A 15329-nucleotide genomic window follows, 5' to 3' on the forward strand; every position below is an offset into this window, starting at 1 on the left:
GCACATGAAAGAAGGGAAGATGTGAACAAAGTGAGCTCTGCCAGCACTGATGGTAGGGTATGAGCAACAATTCTTCATCCTCCTCAGAGTGAAAAACACTCTGTTGTACAGCAGGTGCAATTCTAGGTAATTGAGTAATTAAAAAACCCTGAGCAATTTAGGGTAAAAGGCTTGTGTAAAGGTATATTGTGCCTTGGCCATATAGAAACTTAATTAATGTATATCCCCAGGAGCAATGCTTGTCTTCCTGTTAAAACTCTGCTAATAGGATGACGGGAGCACAGCCAACCTGCACACCCAGTGCCATAATTTCCTTCCCCCCCTGGAACACAGCACAAGCAGCTGGGATCAGCACAAAATGGCTATCCCACATTGAAAATGCCTCATTAGAAAGCAACACTTTGCTTCAGAAAAATGTCAGTCTCCAGGAGTGTCATCAACAAAACTTCAGATTTTCAAAAGCAATCAAAATCTCTACGGGAGCTGGGTCCCTCAAAAGCCCCTGAGATAAACTTTCCCTAAGCGAGGGTCCAAGAGCCACCAAAGCAAGTGGTCTTGGGCTGGAGAGCCACAGTGACACTTCCCAAAGCCTTTCCATTCCTTCCCAGGGCAGGAAACCAGGGAAACGCCAGCCATCAGAGAGGTTGGGACTGGTGCGCTGGGCTCTCTCCAGCAGTTGGACCCTTGTTCCTGTCCTGCGCGAGCCCAGCCCATCTCTCTGAGATGCACGGCTTTGCTGCTTGGGTTTTGTTTGGACCATTCTAGGAGCTAGCCTGTTGGAATTAATACATCTTCCAGGTAAAAAGCCAGGAGCCAGACTGTCCTTCCTAGGAGGAGGGCCAAGGGCATCTAAAGACAGCCACTAAGCTACCATTTCACAGACTCCTTGCATGTCTAAGGGGTTCCTCCCGGGGCTATTGCCTTGAATTGTACAGAATGGCTCTTGGACAGTATAATTTAAGACTATGTGTCATATGGCAGAGGTCCATGGGATGCTCATGGAGCACAATACATAAAAGATTCAGCTAGAAATATGTTTTCCTACAGTATCAGCATAACAAGGACTTTTGCAAGTGTCTGATGTTGGGACTGGTTTGTATTGCAAATATCCTTGTCTAATCTACAGCTCTGTATTAAATAACACATTATCCTATCATGACATTTTGCTTTGCCAAGAGAGCACAATATTTATATGTACATGCCCACAGCGCTGCATTTCTAACAGAATACTGTATCAATGACAAATTGCAGGTTTGGTAACACAAATCAGAAAAAGTTTTAAATGTGCTGGCTTTGGGGAAGTCAGAAGAGCTTGTTTAGATACAGAACAATTGCAGGAAAAGAAAATCTTTGTGTGCCGATAAATATTGATCTTCAAAATTGTTACCACTTTCGCATGCAAAAGCTGGAGAGCTGCTGCAACAGATAAGTTCTCAATGCTATTTCAAACCAAAATGCAAAAAGTGCTTTCAAGATGTGAGCAAATCTTCACTCATGAGTTGGGACATCTTCTGCTGATGGCATTTGCTCAAGGATGAAGTCAGCAGATATTGCCACAGCCAACAGGCTGGTGGTCATCCCACAAAGGCAACACTTCTGCTTCTCACTGCCAGAGAGAAAAAAGTGGGAAGGGCTTCAGCCCTTTCTGGAGTGACCTTGATGTGCAACTTCCCTCCCACCCCTTTGCGCTCTGCTTTTTGTATCATGCCTCTGTCCCATCTCAGACTCCATGGGAAAACCTGGGCAGTGATTTTGGGATGTGATCCTGCAGCAGCCTCTTCTACCCTACCCTCCTCTCTGTGCTTGCTGTAGTTGATGCATCCATGAGGAGAGCCCACAAAAGGGCCAGAAATATACAGGGAAATGGGTCTCAGCTGATCCTGGGCTCTGAACAGCCAGGTCACAGCAGCAGTGCCAAGGGCTTGCCTGGGACAGGCTGGAGTATCTCACTCTTCCCCTCCCTGAATTTAGTTAGAATGTTTTACAGGCAGTTTTCTATCGAGATGTTGGCCGTGCTATCAACCCGCCCCCTCCCCTGCACATAATCAAAATATTTTGATAACCAAGAAATGTCAGGCAATACAGCAAACTTTGCAGTAAATAAATACAGCAAATAACTGCAAAGGCAAGGAGGGGAGGAGTGGGGAGCTGGTGCTTCTGCTGAAGGTTTTAATCTCCAAAGAACAAAAAGATCCTTTAAAATTAGTGTTGCAACAAAAACCAGCTATTTTCTACCAAAACAACCCCTCTCTAGTGAAAGAAAGGAGGCTGATGGTAGGGAATGTCATGCTGCTGGTTCACACCTCGAGAGCAGAGCACAGCCCCTGGCACAGCTGTGTGTGGACCCAGCAAGGTCCGGACGCTCTGCATGGCAGACAAGGAGCGATTCCATGAACGGCCTGGCAAATGGGCCCTCAGCAAGATCCTCGACACACACCAGATACGTGAGACAAATTGCAATGACAAGGTTGTGCTGGCAGGCTGGATGGTGGGCAGTGAAATCCCTGTCCAGACAGTGTTGTGCTCTGGGCACTCTGAGCAAAGGGAAGGCAAGAGATGGTGCCAAAAACCCATTAGCATGGCCATCACACCCATTTTCCACACTGCGGAGAGTGGCTGAGGCGGCTGCAAGCACTGAGGGTGCCCAGGAAGCCAAGGTTGGGACTGTCACACCACACGCAGAGCTGGGGGAATTGCAGAACACCAGGGCTGGTGCACAAGGACAGAGGAAGGAGACATGGAAAGAAACCAAGCACTAACCCACTGTTCAGTCTGGTCACAAGGGACTGAAAGGTTGGAAGAAGGGTAAGTGCAGAAGTCAGAGCTCAAGATGGGGCAGTTTACTGTGCTGGAGGGGTAATGCAAAAAATAAAAGACCCTGGTCCCCATTCTGCACACCAGGATCCCTGTTCTGCTCATTGGGAAACACAAAGTGCTGTTGCCATGTGTACCCATACCTGGTCCTTTCCACTGTCCCAGGCACCCCAGGCTGTCCACCTGCATTCCCTGTGCCCCACACTGCCTCTGCAGACACAGGGACCTCCTTTCCCATGCTAAACCCCACTGTTAGGATGCAGTTAGGGGCTGGCCAGACACTCACCCAGAAGCAGCAGAGTTTATTAGCCTGGTAGCAATGGAAAGATTCCAGGCTGGGCAGGATGCTCCAGCAGCAAGGCAGGCGGGGAGCAGGGGCTGCACAAGGCTCTTGCTGCAACAGGAAAGCAAGGGCAGCGTAGGCAGAACAGCTCTCGGACCCCAGGGGCTGCTTTTGAAGAGATGTTTCTCTTGAGATGTTTGTCCCCTCCAATGTCACTTGTCCCACCAACAGCCCTCCTCAAAGGGCACATAACCTCCAAGCTTTTTTTCTTTATTCTCCTTCCACTCACAGACAGCAGATGCAAGCCTGGCATCTAGGCTGGTGCTGGACAAACAGAATTGGTCTCCTCAAAGAGTTTCCTGCCTTTAGCAGCACGGAAGGAGTGGCCACAGCCCACCCTTGTGACAGAGAGCAGAAGCATCTCAGCAGGCCACATTTCAGATGTGTGGTGAGGGATGTTTATTTTTTTTAACCAGTTCCATGGCTGCCACCTCTGCAAGGGCATCGCATTCTGAGTGTCTGACAAGCCCCAGCCTGGCTGGGTGTCTGTATCCCGAGGCAAGGGAAAGCCAGTGGGCCTCAGAGTATCTCCACATTCCCTGGAGTGTGACAGTGATGCCCTGAGAGCCGGGGGATGGTGATGAACAGGATCCAGGCAGGGCCCCCACAGGTGTGTCTGTGGGAGGGCAAGCAGTAAACAACTCTGCTGGCATATTTTGGGATTTTTGCTTCCAGCCTCAGTGATCCACACATCTCTGCTTGGAGGCAGCAACTGCACAGCATCCATCTGCAAAGATATCCCAGCAAACAGAATCCCTTGCCCTCCCCCCGGCCTCTGTGAGCAGCATTCATTCCTTGCTCTCGCTGTAGATCTGGCATGCCAAGTCCTTTCTCCCCAAGAGTATTCTCCCTTTACAAAGCAAGATCATAAAGCAGTGACATAATCCAAGCTTGGCAAACACTTTTGCTGATGTTAAGCCAGTGCCTTTCATGGTTCTCACTGCAGCTTTTGAGGCTATGATATACATGGCGCAACCATATGATTAAATGTGCAGGAGCCTCCCGAGATACCATTTCATCTGAAACACTGACATTTATATTTGACTTCCAATAAGTGTGGGGCACTTTTTTTATATTTTTAATTAGTTCTCACAAGGGTGGGAGTCAGACGAAGCTACACAATTAAGTTCTCCATAGAATAGGTATGATTCAACCAGATGACTACTGGCCAGACTTTCTAACCCATCTACCTTGCAGCAAAGCCTGGAAGCCAAGTTAATTAGAGGCCACCCACAAGTAGATGTGATTCTGTGTAGGTGAATCTCTTTGCCCATTCATTCCCTACCACATCTGCTGAGATCTCAACATACATGCTAAGGGTGAGTGGGAGGGCTCTGGTGCTAAATAAACGACTCGATTCATTTCGTTTTGGCACCAAGACTCAGCCAGTCAGTGAGGCTGAGTAGTAAACAATAGTAATGTGGAAACAAAGTAAAAAACAAACAAACAAAAAAGGCAAGCAGCATATAAGATGCCTCAATGAAGAGGTGTGATTGCTGGCAAAACATGTCCCATTTGAGTTTATGGGATGTATAGAGTCTTTTTATTAGGGATACTTTTTGCTATTAGCGTAATAAAAAAGGACCAATTGTTTCTGCCATCTGAGAAAACTCTTGGTGGAACAGGCAGAAATCCAGGAATAATTAAGAAAATAATAGTGCACACCCAACAAGAAAAACATTATTTGTTTAAAGATGAAGTCCCTCTAGAATACTTGGTAGTGATTGCATTTCTTTCAAAAGAGGGAGAAAAACCCTTCTAAATGAAAAGCAGCAGCCATCAACTCATTTCTAAGATCTCGAGTGGAAAAAGCGTGGGGCTGTAATCCCCCTCAGTGGTGAGGTTTTTCTGTTTTCATCACTCTTATCAGCCTTTGCAAGTTGCAAAATAAAAGTGTTTTGCCCCTACATGTTTCCATCAGAGGATCAGAAGCGCTTCACAAAGCAGAATTAATTGAGCTTCACTGCTCACCTGTGAGAACGGAACAATTATTTAGCAACAGGGTTTGGAGGGGTTTTTTGTTGTTTGGGGTGGGGGTAGAAATAAAAACTGCAGGAAGATTACAAACCCACCAGGCCAACAAAAGACTTGGCAGGTTTAGCCATTTCCAATGATGAATGTGACAAACCTGCAAGTTTCTGACCACCAGATCCAGGTTTTCCTTTTGGAAGGGAACATTTTGCCTCAGCATCACTTTTCCCAGGCCTCAGCTTGCCAGGCTCCCCACCGGCACAAATCACCATCCTCCCAAGTTCTGACTCTTCACATTTAAAAGCCTCTGGAAAACCATGTCTCCAAACAACCCATCCTCCCTTCGAGCGTGTCGTGGTGCCATCCCACACCCATGATGTGCACTGTGGGCTCCGAAATCCTGCTCCCATTGCTCCTGGGTGACTCCGGTCAGGTTATATAGCTCAGCACGTGGGAACACGGGGGAACATCTCCAGAGTCTGCAGGTCGGAGAAACGCAGTCTGAGAAACAGTGTTTGTGGAGAACTTAATATCACAGTAATTGGGAAAAAAGAGAACGATTTGAAGTCTCAGTGCATGGACAGGTCACACACCGAGTAACAAGACATCAGGGCTGGAAAAGCATTATCCCTTTTCCGGCTGGGTTATAAGGGGTCATAAATCGCCGACGGAAGAGGCAGCGGAACGAGCCGGTTTGCACGAAAGGCGAAGCTGAGCATCCCCACCGCTCCCGTGCAGCTTTCGTGTTTTACATACATGTTTACTTTTTCCCTGAGCTTTTTCCCTGCACGCGGCTTTCAGCGGCTGCGGAGGCGCGGCGGTCCCGGCTCACGGCCCCGGGCCGGGGGCAGGTGAATCCTCCTCCGGGCGCTCTAGGCACCCGCTGCCGGGCGGGACCAGCACGCCGCACACCCGCCCCGGCCGTGCCCACGGGCCGCGCATCGCTCGTCGGGCGGTCCCCGAGCATCGCCCGCCCCGCGCCGCGCCCAGCCCGGCCCGGCCCGCCCCGCCGGGCGGTGCTGCGGCCGCCCCCGCTCCCAGCAGCCCTTGCAGCCGCCTACAATGAAATTTGCGAAGTTTTTTCGGTTTCGGCGCCATTTTCGAGTGGACTCGGAGGTGAGGAGGGAGGGCGGGCAGGGCGGCGGCGCCGGGGCGCCGCGGGGAGCGGCCGGCGCCCCCCGTAGCCTGTCCCCGCTGCGGGCGGCCCGGCCCGGCCCGGCCCGGGGGGGTCTCGCGAAACGGGGTGGGATGGGGGGGGGGGGGGGGCTCGGCGGGACCCCCTCCCGCTGCTGTCCTGTGGGCGGGGTCGCGCCGCTCTCCGCGGGGCACGGGCGGACACGGGTCCGGCCGAAACTTTGCCGGGAGGATAAAGAAGTTAAAACCAACCAAAACTATTAAAAAAACTTTTGGGGCGGGGGGGCGGGGAGCGCGGCGGCACCGACAGTGCCCCGCGGCTTCCCCCCCCCCCCCCCCCGGGGAGCCGCCCCGCGGCGCACAAAGGCGGCCCCGGGGGGCTCGTGGGGGCCGTGACGCGGCGGGCGGTGACAGCGGGGGAGACCCGGGGGGCGGCGGGCGGGGCCCCCGGGCCGTTGGTGCGGGAGTGGCGCGCGGGGCCGGTTCCCACGTGGATGCGGGGCGCCCCCACGACCCCCCGGGTGCCTTTTCATCATGTGGATTTTTTTTTTCCCCACTATTAATAATTTTTTAATCTTTTCAGCCGCGCCCGCTCCCCGCAGGTGGGGCTCGGGGTTGATTTTTTTTTTTTCCCGTTTCCCTCTTTATTTAAAGCAAACGCGGGGACTCGCGGGCTGCCGGCCCAGCGCGGAGTCTGCGCGCCCCCGCACGTAGAAAATAGTTCTATACACACAAAAAAAATCGCTAGTGTAACCGAAGAATAATTCGCCGAAATAATTTAAAATATTTAAAAAAAAACACTAATTGGCAGCCAGCTTTTGCTTTTTTTTCCTTTTTCCCCTCGATGGTTGCTCGGTTTGTACAGGAAATTTGAATATCCTGGCAAGGGCCAGCTTCCCAGGGCAGCCTCGCAGCGCTCTGGGAGCTGCAGTGATGGAGCAACATGCACGGCGCTCGGACTTTTCCCTCTGTAATTGATCCTACATACAATATTTTTCCCGTATATGCATTAGGTATATAAGGACAATTTTTTTGCATTCGGAGAGTGAGTTTTCCAAGGTTAAAACATTAATTGCTCCCCCCGAAAACCAGAAATTCTGCTTGTGTATCTTATGTGTTTTAAGTGTAGGTGAGGGACTATCTGCCAAGTTTCATCATCTTCTGTTCTGAAGAAATCCAAAGAACTCACCGGCAACTGTAAAAGTCTGTATTAAGTTAATCCACTTCAGTGGGAAATATAGTAAAACTGAGCTGCTAATGCAGTAAACATTTATGAAATATAAAGAGGGAAGCTTTAAGTAATGCTTCAGGCAAACTGACCTAAACCTAAAAAGGAAAAAAAAGAAATCAGCGTGCTTGTTATGTTTTGAATTATTGTTCATCTGACCAAAAAGAAATAGGTTTTTTGTTTGTTTTTTTCCTGTTCTTAACAAATAAACTTCTTAGGAATTGGGCTTCTAGATCTGACCCTTGTTGTTTAGAACTGGATGAGATGACAATGCTAAAACTTGGAAGTAACAAGAAGCATCATACTTTTCTTCTCCTCAGCAGTGTTGAGAAGAAACTGTGGATCCTGGAATTTTACTGTGGATTTTACTGGTTTTCTGGAGTGCTGTAAGTTGAAGTCTTGTCCTGCAGGCCTTTGCAGGCGCCAGTAGCTCCCCATCCCACTAACACCCTCACCTTGGTAAACACAGCTGATCCTGCTGGTAACAATGTCAGGCTCGAGTTTCACATCGAGTGAAGTTAACGAATGCATTTTTTGCATTATTTGAATCTGCCCTCGGTAGCTGCAGTTTGGTTTTGGGTGTTCAGCCCCACCTAAGAGCGTGTCAATGGTGTGTGGTTTAGCGCGGGGAAGGTGTGCTGTGCTGGAAGGAAAATATGCTGGGGTTTATACGAACTGCATACTGCTTCCTTGACCCTTCTGTGGGCAAATTTGTGAGAAAAAAAATTATTTTTGAGGAAGCATGTGGGAAATGACCTGCTCTTACACGGCTTCGACAAGAACAGGGACAAAATATATTTTCTGCATTTATTTTGTGTCCCCAGGAGTAAGTCCTGGCTGGGCAGAACAGCAATTTTGCGTGATGGGGAGATGCATTGTAGGTGCCGCGCAAATGAAAGTAACTTGGCTGCGCGCAGTTCCCACGTCCGACTGCTCAGGCTCCTTCACAGCCACTTCTCTTCCCGCAGCCCTTGCTCACCTTCAGCAGCCTTGTGAGGCAATTCCTGCCGGAATGGCAGAGCTGGAGCCATGTGGTGGCTGTCAGTCAAGCACCGGGTCTGATCCCAGCTATTGGCCACATTTGTAAATATTAGGACGTGACTTTTGTTTAAATCTCATTGTTCAAAAGGAGGCAGCAACAAAGGTGTTGGGATTTTTCAGAGCAAAGCAGATATGAAGTGTTCTGGTGGTTCACACCCTTATTTTCGTTTTGTCACCGTAATTTTGCCTTGCTAATGAGTGTCTGGGACTTTCAGCTGTAATGAGATGATTTACTTTAGTCTTTTTGTAAAATAATAAATCCTTCTTTTTTTCCAGTTGTTTCAAATTAGAACAATGACTTCAGGATTTGTTTGTGCATGTCTCCTGGAAAACTGTTTGATAGCAGAGCTGGGGTTTTTGTTCCTATTTTTTTCTATATATAGGAAATGCTTAATATTTACTTGTCTTTGAGCTCACCTAGCTCTGAAGTGTGTGGGTCAGTAAAGGCTCTGTATGCAAATCTGTTCTGTCATGGGCTCCTGTATTTATTTCCTTTCCTTTCCCATGGCACTTCTTCTCACATATTTTTTCTTCTCTTTTTTTTCTGGTTAGTGTCAGTGAGGAGGGATGAGTTGTATTTTAAGGGAATCCAGTATTTCAGGGGGAATTTGTTTTGGTTTTGTGTATGTGTTTGGGATTGGAGTCGGGGGTGGGGTGGGTTTTGCTTAATTGCCCAATATACTTTGGCAAGCAGAAGTTGCATTGTTTTGTGAATTGCATTAGTGGTTTTCTGCATGTTCAAATTCCCCAGTTATTCAGGGGATTTGATTAGACCTCTGTAGGTGGCTGGCTTACATAGATGACAGGTAGAAGTTTCTATTTCTAGAAAGAGCTGGTGCACACACTGTGGGCATGGAGCTCTTGGCAGCTGAAGGGCTGTTGCAGTGCTTTTGCATTGAGACGGAGCTTTTGGAGCAATCCTCCTCATGTTTGGGGCTACCAGTAAGCAGGACACCCCTGTTCCTGGTCATAGTGGGGTGCCACTTGGAAGTTGAAGGTGCTCCTGGGATGCTTCCTCTACCTGACAGTGAGAGGGGGCACTTGTGGTGCCACCACAAAAGCATCAACCCCCAAACAGCCTCTCTGCATCTTACCTGCCTGTCCTAGGCCTGGTTTGTCACCTAAACCAGCATAATTAAGATGTTTCCTTTGCTTCTGGTCTGCCAGGACCAGTAGAGTTGTTCTTGCTGCTGCTGTTTTAACCCCTTCAGGGAGGAAGGTGGGCTTGCTGTTGGCCATGGTTGTGAGCAATGGCTTTCCCACCTGCCCAGAGCTGCCCCTGTTTTTTCTGGCTCATTCCTCATTTCTCTACAGCTGGGTTATGATTTGGGGTTACCAGTGTGCCCTGGCTGTCACTGCCCAGAGTCACACTGAGCCAATGGTGCCAGTAGCCCCTGGAATGGGGAGAATAGAGAGAGGAATGTAGTTATTCTGCTTCATAGTCTGCCCTATCTGGAGCTGAAAATTTGATTTTTTTTTTCTTTAATTTTAAAAATACTTGCACCTGTCTCTGTGTGCCTTGGGAGGGAACCTGCCCAACAGCCCTGGTCCCCCCTCCTGGAGTTGCCCCCTTCTGCCAGCGCCTCTCAAACCCTTTCTGTTGTTTATTTGTAGCTCCCATTGAAGCAGCGATTGCCTGATTGTGTCTAGGGAGTCCATGCAGGAGCTGATGTGCCTGTGTTCAGAGGTGAGTTGGGAAGGTAAGCTCATGTCCCACCAAAATACTTGTAGCATCTGCATCCCTCTGGGTAGATGCAGGTCCCTCTGACACGCATATCCCTTCTTGGGTACTGCAGGTAATACCTTGGAGACGTTCAGGTGAACTCAAAGCTGAACAACTGTATTCAGATGCCAATTTCTGATTTAAAGTTGAGTTTCCAAAGCACAAACTAAGTTTGAGAGAAGCTGAAGTGTGAGATGGGATGATTCAAACATGGAACTTTATTGCATAAAATATTGATGCTGTCATGTCATAAACATGCATATTTTCTCAGATATGTAGTTCACTGCCTATCCCAAATTTCTAGTTGCCCAATATTCTGTGTGAATGTTGATTTTTCCTTCTGTGCTAGAGGCTGGTGGAGGTGTATTGAACCCTTGCTTTGAAAAGTCCTCCTTACTGAAGAGAGTTCTTGCCCTTGTTGTCGAACTAGACAAGAGTCTGGTTTATATAAATATAAAAATATTAATTAAAATGTGAACATCAAACTCCATCAAAATGGATTCGAAAGCTGAACATGCTTGCTGTTGTTTTTTTCTTTTGGAGTCATTTGAAGAGAGGAAAGAAATAAGATTGCACAGGTACAGTCAAGTAAAACATTGTTACAGAAGTAATTAATGGTAATATTATGGGGGGGGTTGTTTTGAATAGCTCGTACAGGTTTAACACTGGGTATGTGTTGGCTTTGCAGCGAGTAGCAGTTGCTCATTAGGGAGTTGGCCCTGGTGCTGTCAGTGTTGAGGACACTGAAGTGGTGAAAATATACTGCTTTTTTGTTGGCAAATACTTGATTTAAAATTTGAAATCACTTGGCATGGGTCACAAGAACTTTTGAAATTCCTGTTTTTAAGTTTGCTAAAGAGGCAGGGACTCAGCAGCACACTGGGCACAAGGGAATGGCGCAAGAATTCGAAGCCAAGGTGTAATTTCTGACATTGTTCAGGTTTTTTGTGATACTGCTTTTTAAGAAAATTAATTGAAGGAAGTTGTCACATAACTGGTGGGGGGGGAAGGTTGGAAGAAAACACAAAAAATATCAATCTGTCTGCACAGCTCCTGTGCAGCCTGGCAGGCTGATGTGTAAGTGCCACTGTCAGCTGCCTTCGGCAGGACTGCGGCCCCTCCCTGCCCTGCTCTAGTGCCTTCTGCTCTGGTACAGGCAGGGAAGGTGATGAAGTTCCAGATGTCCTTAATTTCTGGTCACATAAGGTTTGTCCATTCACATGGTAAATAACCATCACCTAACCTTTTTAAAAATAAGGATTTTTTTACGTATCTCAAAAGTCAAATTGAGCTGAATAAAAGTATTTTAAGGAAAATTTAACAGGTTTCAACTGTTGGAATCTGGATTTCTTTTTCTGGAATATTAACACTGTGACTTCTGGAAAATCCTTGATTGTTAGTGTCACCTAAGAGGAAAGTACAAGGTAACATTTTCCCACAGACCATTTGGAAGTGCTGGGGAGTTCTGCAGGCTTTTCACAGTAGCAAAAGCAACAGATCTGCTGGGTCTGAAAGTGAATGATTTGCTGGGACCCAATACTAAGTGTTGTTTGGGGCTGGGGGGAACAGTTAATTTCTGATCATGTTTCTGAAACTGGTTCATTTGCACTGTATAACTGCTTGTTCTCTTATAGTTACAGACTGTCTGACAGTACCTGTGAAGAAAAAAACCCCTTGTCCTGTGGTGGTAATGCATGCATGTTAAATGTCTTCATTGTATAGTGTTCTTCAGTTCTTTATATCATGGTTTTAAAAAAAAATTATATATATATATATATTCAAAATACCATTTGGAATGTCAACATTCAGTGGGCTTTGAGGAGATGTAGCAGCACATCATGGTTTGTAGGGACAAGGAGATACAGACCATTCTGGGCTGCCTCATTACCTCAAGGATAAGACAAGAAAGTGAGCTTCTGGTTATCATAGATGTGGAAGCTAAACACATTCCTATGTATCTCGTTAGTTCAGGTATGTGTAGACTCGTTCTCTTGGTGCTTGTACTGTGCACATCCTTTGCAGCTACGAATACATCCCCTATGAGCTCGTGTGTCTGTGGCCCTGCAGGCAGGGCAGGAAGGACTTGTGGCTCCTTTTTGTTCTCCAGCATGGGCATGACCACATCCCATACTATATCTACCCCTCATCTATTGCTCTTCGGTCCTTTCACTGGCAAAGGATTGGCCAAGGGACCCTTGCCCTGTGTTTGGGGCAGAGAGGGGGGTCTGCAGGTCGTGGAGAGCTGTCAGCAGTGCTCTAGCAGCACGTAAATACTGGAGTTTGGGATCGCCTGTTGCTCTCCAGTATTGCATTGCTGCTTTAGTGAGGCTGGAAATCGGTCCCTGCTGCAGGAGCCGGGGCTCTGGCTCTTGGGGTCCCTCCATGGCACCCCTGTCGTGCCTCCCACACTGCCGGGGGCTCTTGACTCCCACCCTAATAAACCACTGTGGAGGCAGCAACCAACAAGGGCTTGGTGTCGTAAATGGGGAAGGGGCAGGGGCTGCACCCCAACACTGCTGGTGGGTACCCAGTGCCCCAGCCCCAGGAGTGGAGGGGGCGGGGAGCCCCAGGAGACGGTGATGAGCCCTTCCCTGGGCTTTGGGGGGAGGCAGGACCTGGGGCTGCACAGGGGCAGTGCTGGCCCCTGGATGCACCCTATCTCAGAACATGGGGAGGAGGTGTGGGGGACATTGCAGGGGTGCAAGGGCTGGTGGGGACCAGAGCTTCAACTGGGTGGGAGGGAGGGATCCTGTAGTTGTGCCTGGGGTGCTCTTGGGGAAGCCCTGCTGCAGGAGGCATCATCTTTCCCCAAATTTCTGCAGCTGCCCCAGCCTTTGTCAGGATACCCCAGCTCAGGGCACAGCCGCGATAGGTGGGCTGCCAGTGCCCAGCAAGCATCTGGCACCACTTGGGCCATGGTGGAAAGAGTTTGGACCACCTGAGGATTTGCCTGCATACCCACCACTGCAGTAGTGAGCTCCTCCAGAGCTGTCCCAACCCCGTGGTGAAAAGTTTTTCCTTAACATTGCACCACTTGAAGCTTCCTAAACCCTGCTGCAATAGACACAAGGGCCACCACGGAATCAGGGACGCTCCTGGGAAGGGCTGGGGTGGTGCATTACCTGGTCAAGATTCATCCAATATGGTGGGAATGAGCTTGTCGGTCCTGCCAGTGATGGTGCATCCTTAACAGGGGGCTGTTAATCCAGCAGCCTCCTGGTGGTTGTGAATTCCAGAACATTTGTTTTGATGGCTATTTTAAGGAATTACTAAATCACAGGCAATAGTTAGAGGACAGGGGAAAGTCCTCTTGCTGATTTACAGCTTCAGTCCTGGTCTGTGCATGGAGTGATAGTATGAGGCACCCCTGGAACACAAATGTCTGTGGCATGGGGAGGAGCAGCTTTTCAAAACTTCTGCCCTCAAAGGGGTCAAACTCACAATGTTTGGGCACACAACTGCCACATTCTAAACCAGACACTGGTATTCTTCCACTTTTGTCTGTAAAATGGTTGATTCCTGCTCTCAACAAGTTAAGCCATTAACTACTGTATACCATACTGCTTGCCCTCTGAAAAATAACTTGATGAGTGACTTGGTTAACAGGGAAATTGGTCAATAAAGTTGGTAATTGTCTGTACATTTATATTAATTTAGCATTTTTTTTTTTAAGGTTTCTATTGATGTTTACAGGTGCATCGTAAGATTTAAAATTTCTTTTACTTTTTTTGGGCCAGTTCTATTGTGGTCAGTTTGATTTTATTCAGGTAGAAAAAGACATTTTCACCATGTTCACAAACTGAAGACTCCTGCTAAAACTGCTTTCAGGCGACAGTCTCCTGCAGGATCAAAATGGGAGAGTAAAAGCATTGCAGTTTGTAGAGCAGCGGGCAAGAATTCAGAGGCTAAATCAAGGCAATAGGGTCCCAGGGGACAGAAAAATGCACCCATGGAGGTGGCTGCACAGGGGGTCAGCAGCACAAGCTGTGGCAGGGATGGTTAGGCCATACCAGGGGCATGGGGATGTTGGGAGCAAGGGTTGAGGGTGCAGGACAGGGCTGTGCAGCTGCCTGGCTCTCATGGCTTGTGTGCCTCCCTGCTCTGCTCCAGATACTTCAGGAGATTGCCAATTAATACAGAAAGTTGGGGGTGGGGGGGAGATGACAGACATCCAGCTGTGCTTTTTTTCTGAGAAGCTGGGGAAGCTCCTGTCATTTTTTTTTCCTGAGATGCAGAAGTTTCAAGTGCAAGTTGATTTCCCTACTGCATTTGAGTACAAACCACTTGAAAAAAAAAAAAAGCAATAAATGCCTTTGCAAAGCATCCTTGGGCTCACCAGTCCCACACAGACCCACTCTGCAACTCTATAAGGCATCTGCAGAGGGGCAGCAGCAAAGCAGCTTCTGCAAACTTCTCTGTTTGTGTAGGCTAAAGCAATATGTGGTTTTTTGTTTAAATGTGATATTTGCTGCATCAGGAATGCATTTGACCACTGTGGAGGAAAAGTCTTTGAGCTTCCTCAGTAGTTTTTGCTGTGATTTTATAAACAAGCTGGAAGGCAGCAGTTACCTTTGGTCGGTAAATATGTGCAGCACATCATCACACCACTGCATGGCTGCTGGGCTTAGAAGACAGTCATTAAACAAGCCTCTAATTCACATATTTCTATGCTAATCTTTTTTTTCTTTCATTTCCCCCAGACCAGAACTGTCCCATGTACTAAGACTGAGGTTATGTTGCTCTGCTCACAGTACCAGAGGTGGTGGTGTTGGAGTCAAATGAGGTGTTGCAGATTCCTGTAAACACTGGAAAAGCAACCCAAAAAGCCACCTTATCTACCTTCAGCGTTTTCCTCCTCACCTCCTTTGATGCAGAAGGAATTTTTGGCAAAGGTTGGCAGCTTGTGGTATCCAGCATTATCTTGCTTTCTTTGCACTTCTTGCCCACCCACCTCATCTGCTTTTCCTCAGTTCACATCCAGCGTGTTCGGAGCCAGGACTGGCTTTGGCAGGTGTTTGAGTAGTGCCTTGCACAACAGCAACTCCCAGTGCCTAATGTTAATGACTTCAGGTCTT

At 48.1% G+C, this 15329-nt stretch overlaps 1 long non-coding RNA gene across 3 annotated transcripts; it reads left to right on the plus strand.

Moving 5' to 3' along the window:
* Positions 1-6142: 6142 nt before the first annotated feature.
* Positions 6143-12920, plus strand: LOC138110380 (uncharacterized). 3 transcript variants are annotated; one of them, XR_011150902.1, is made up of 5 exons: positions 6143-6244; positions 7814-7876; positions 10146-10218; positions 10328-10832; positions 11889-12920. It is a non-coding gene; the product is annotated as an uncharacterized lncRNA (long non-coding RNA). The 3 variants fall into 3 exon arrangements; XR_011150901.1 differs by lacking the exon at positions 11889-12920 and having other exon boundaries at positions 10328-11880; XR_011150903.1 differs by lacking the exon at positions 11889-12920 and having other exon boundaries at positions 6153-6244; positions 7811-7876; positions 10328-11880.
* Positions 12921-15329: the final 2409 nt, after the last annotated feature.

This window comes from Aphelocoma coerulescens, chromosome 4A (assembly GCF_041296385.1).
Source record: "Aphelocoma coerulescens isolate FSJ_1873_10779 chromosome 4A, UR_Acoe_1.0, whole genome shotgun sequence".
In the NCBI taxonomy this organism is placed as follows: Eukaryota; Metazoa; Chordata; class Aves; order Passeriformes; family Corvidae; genus Aphelocoma; species Aphelocoma coerulescens.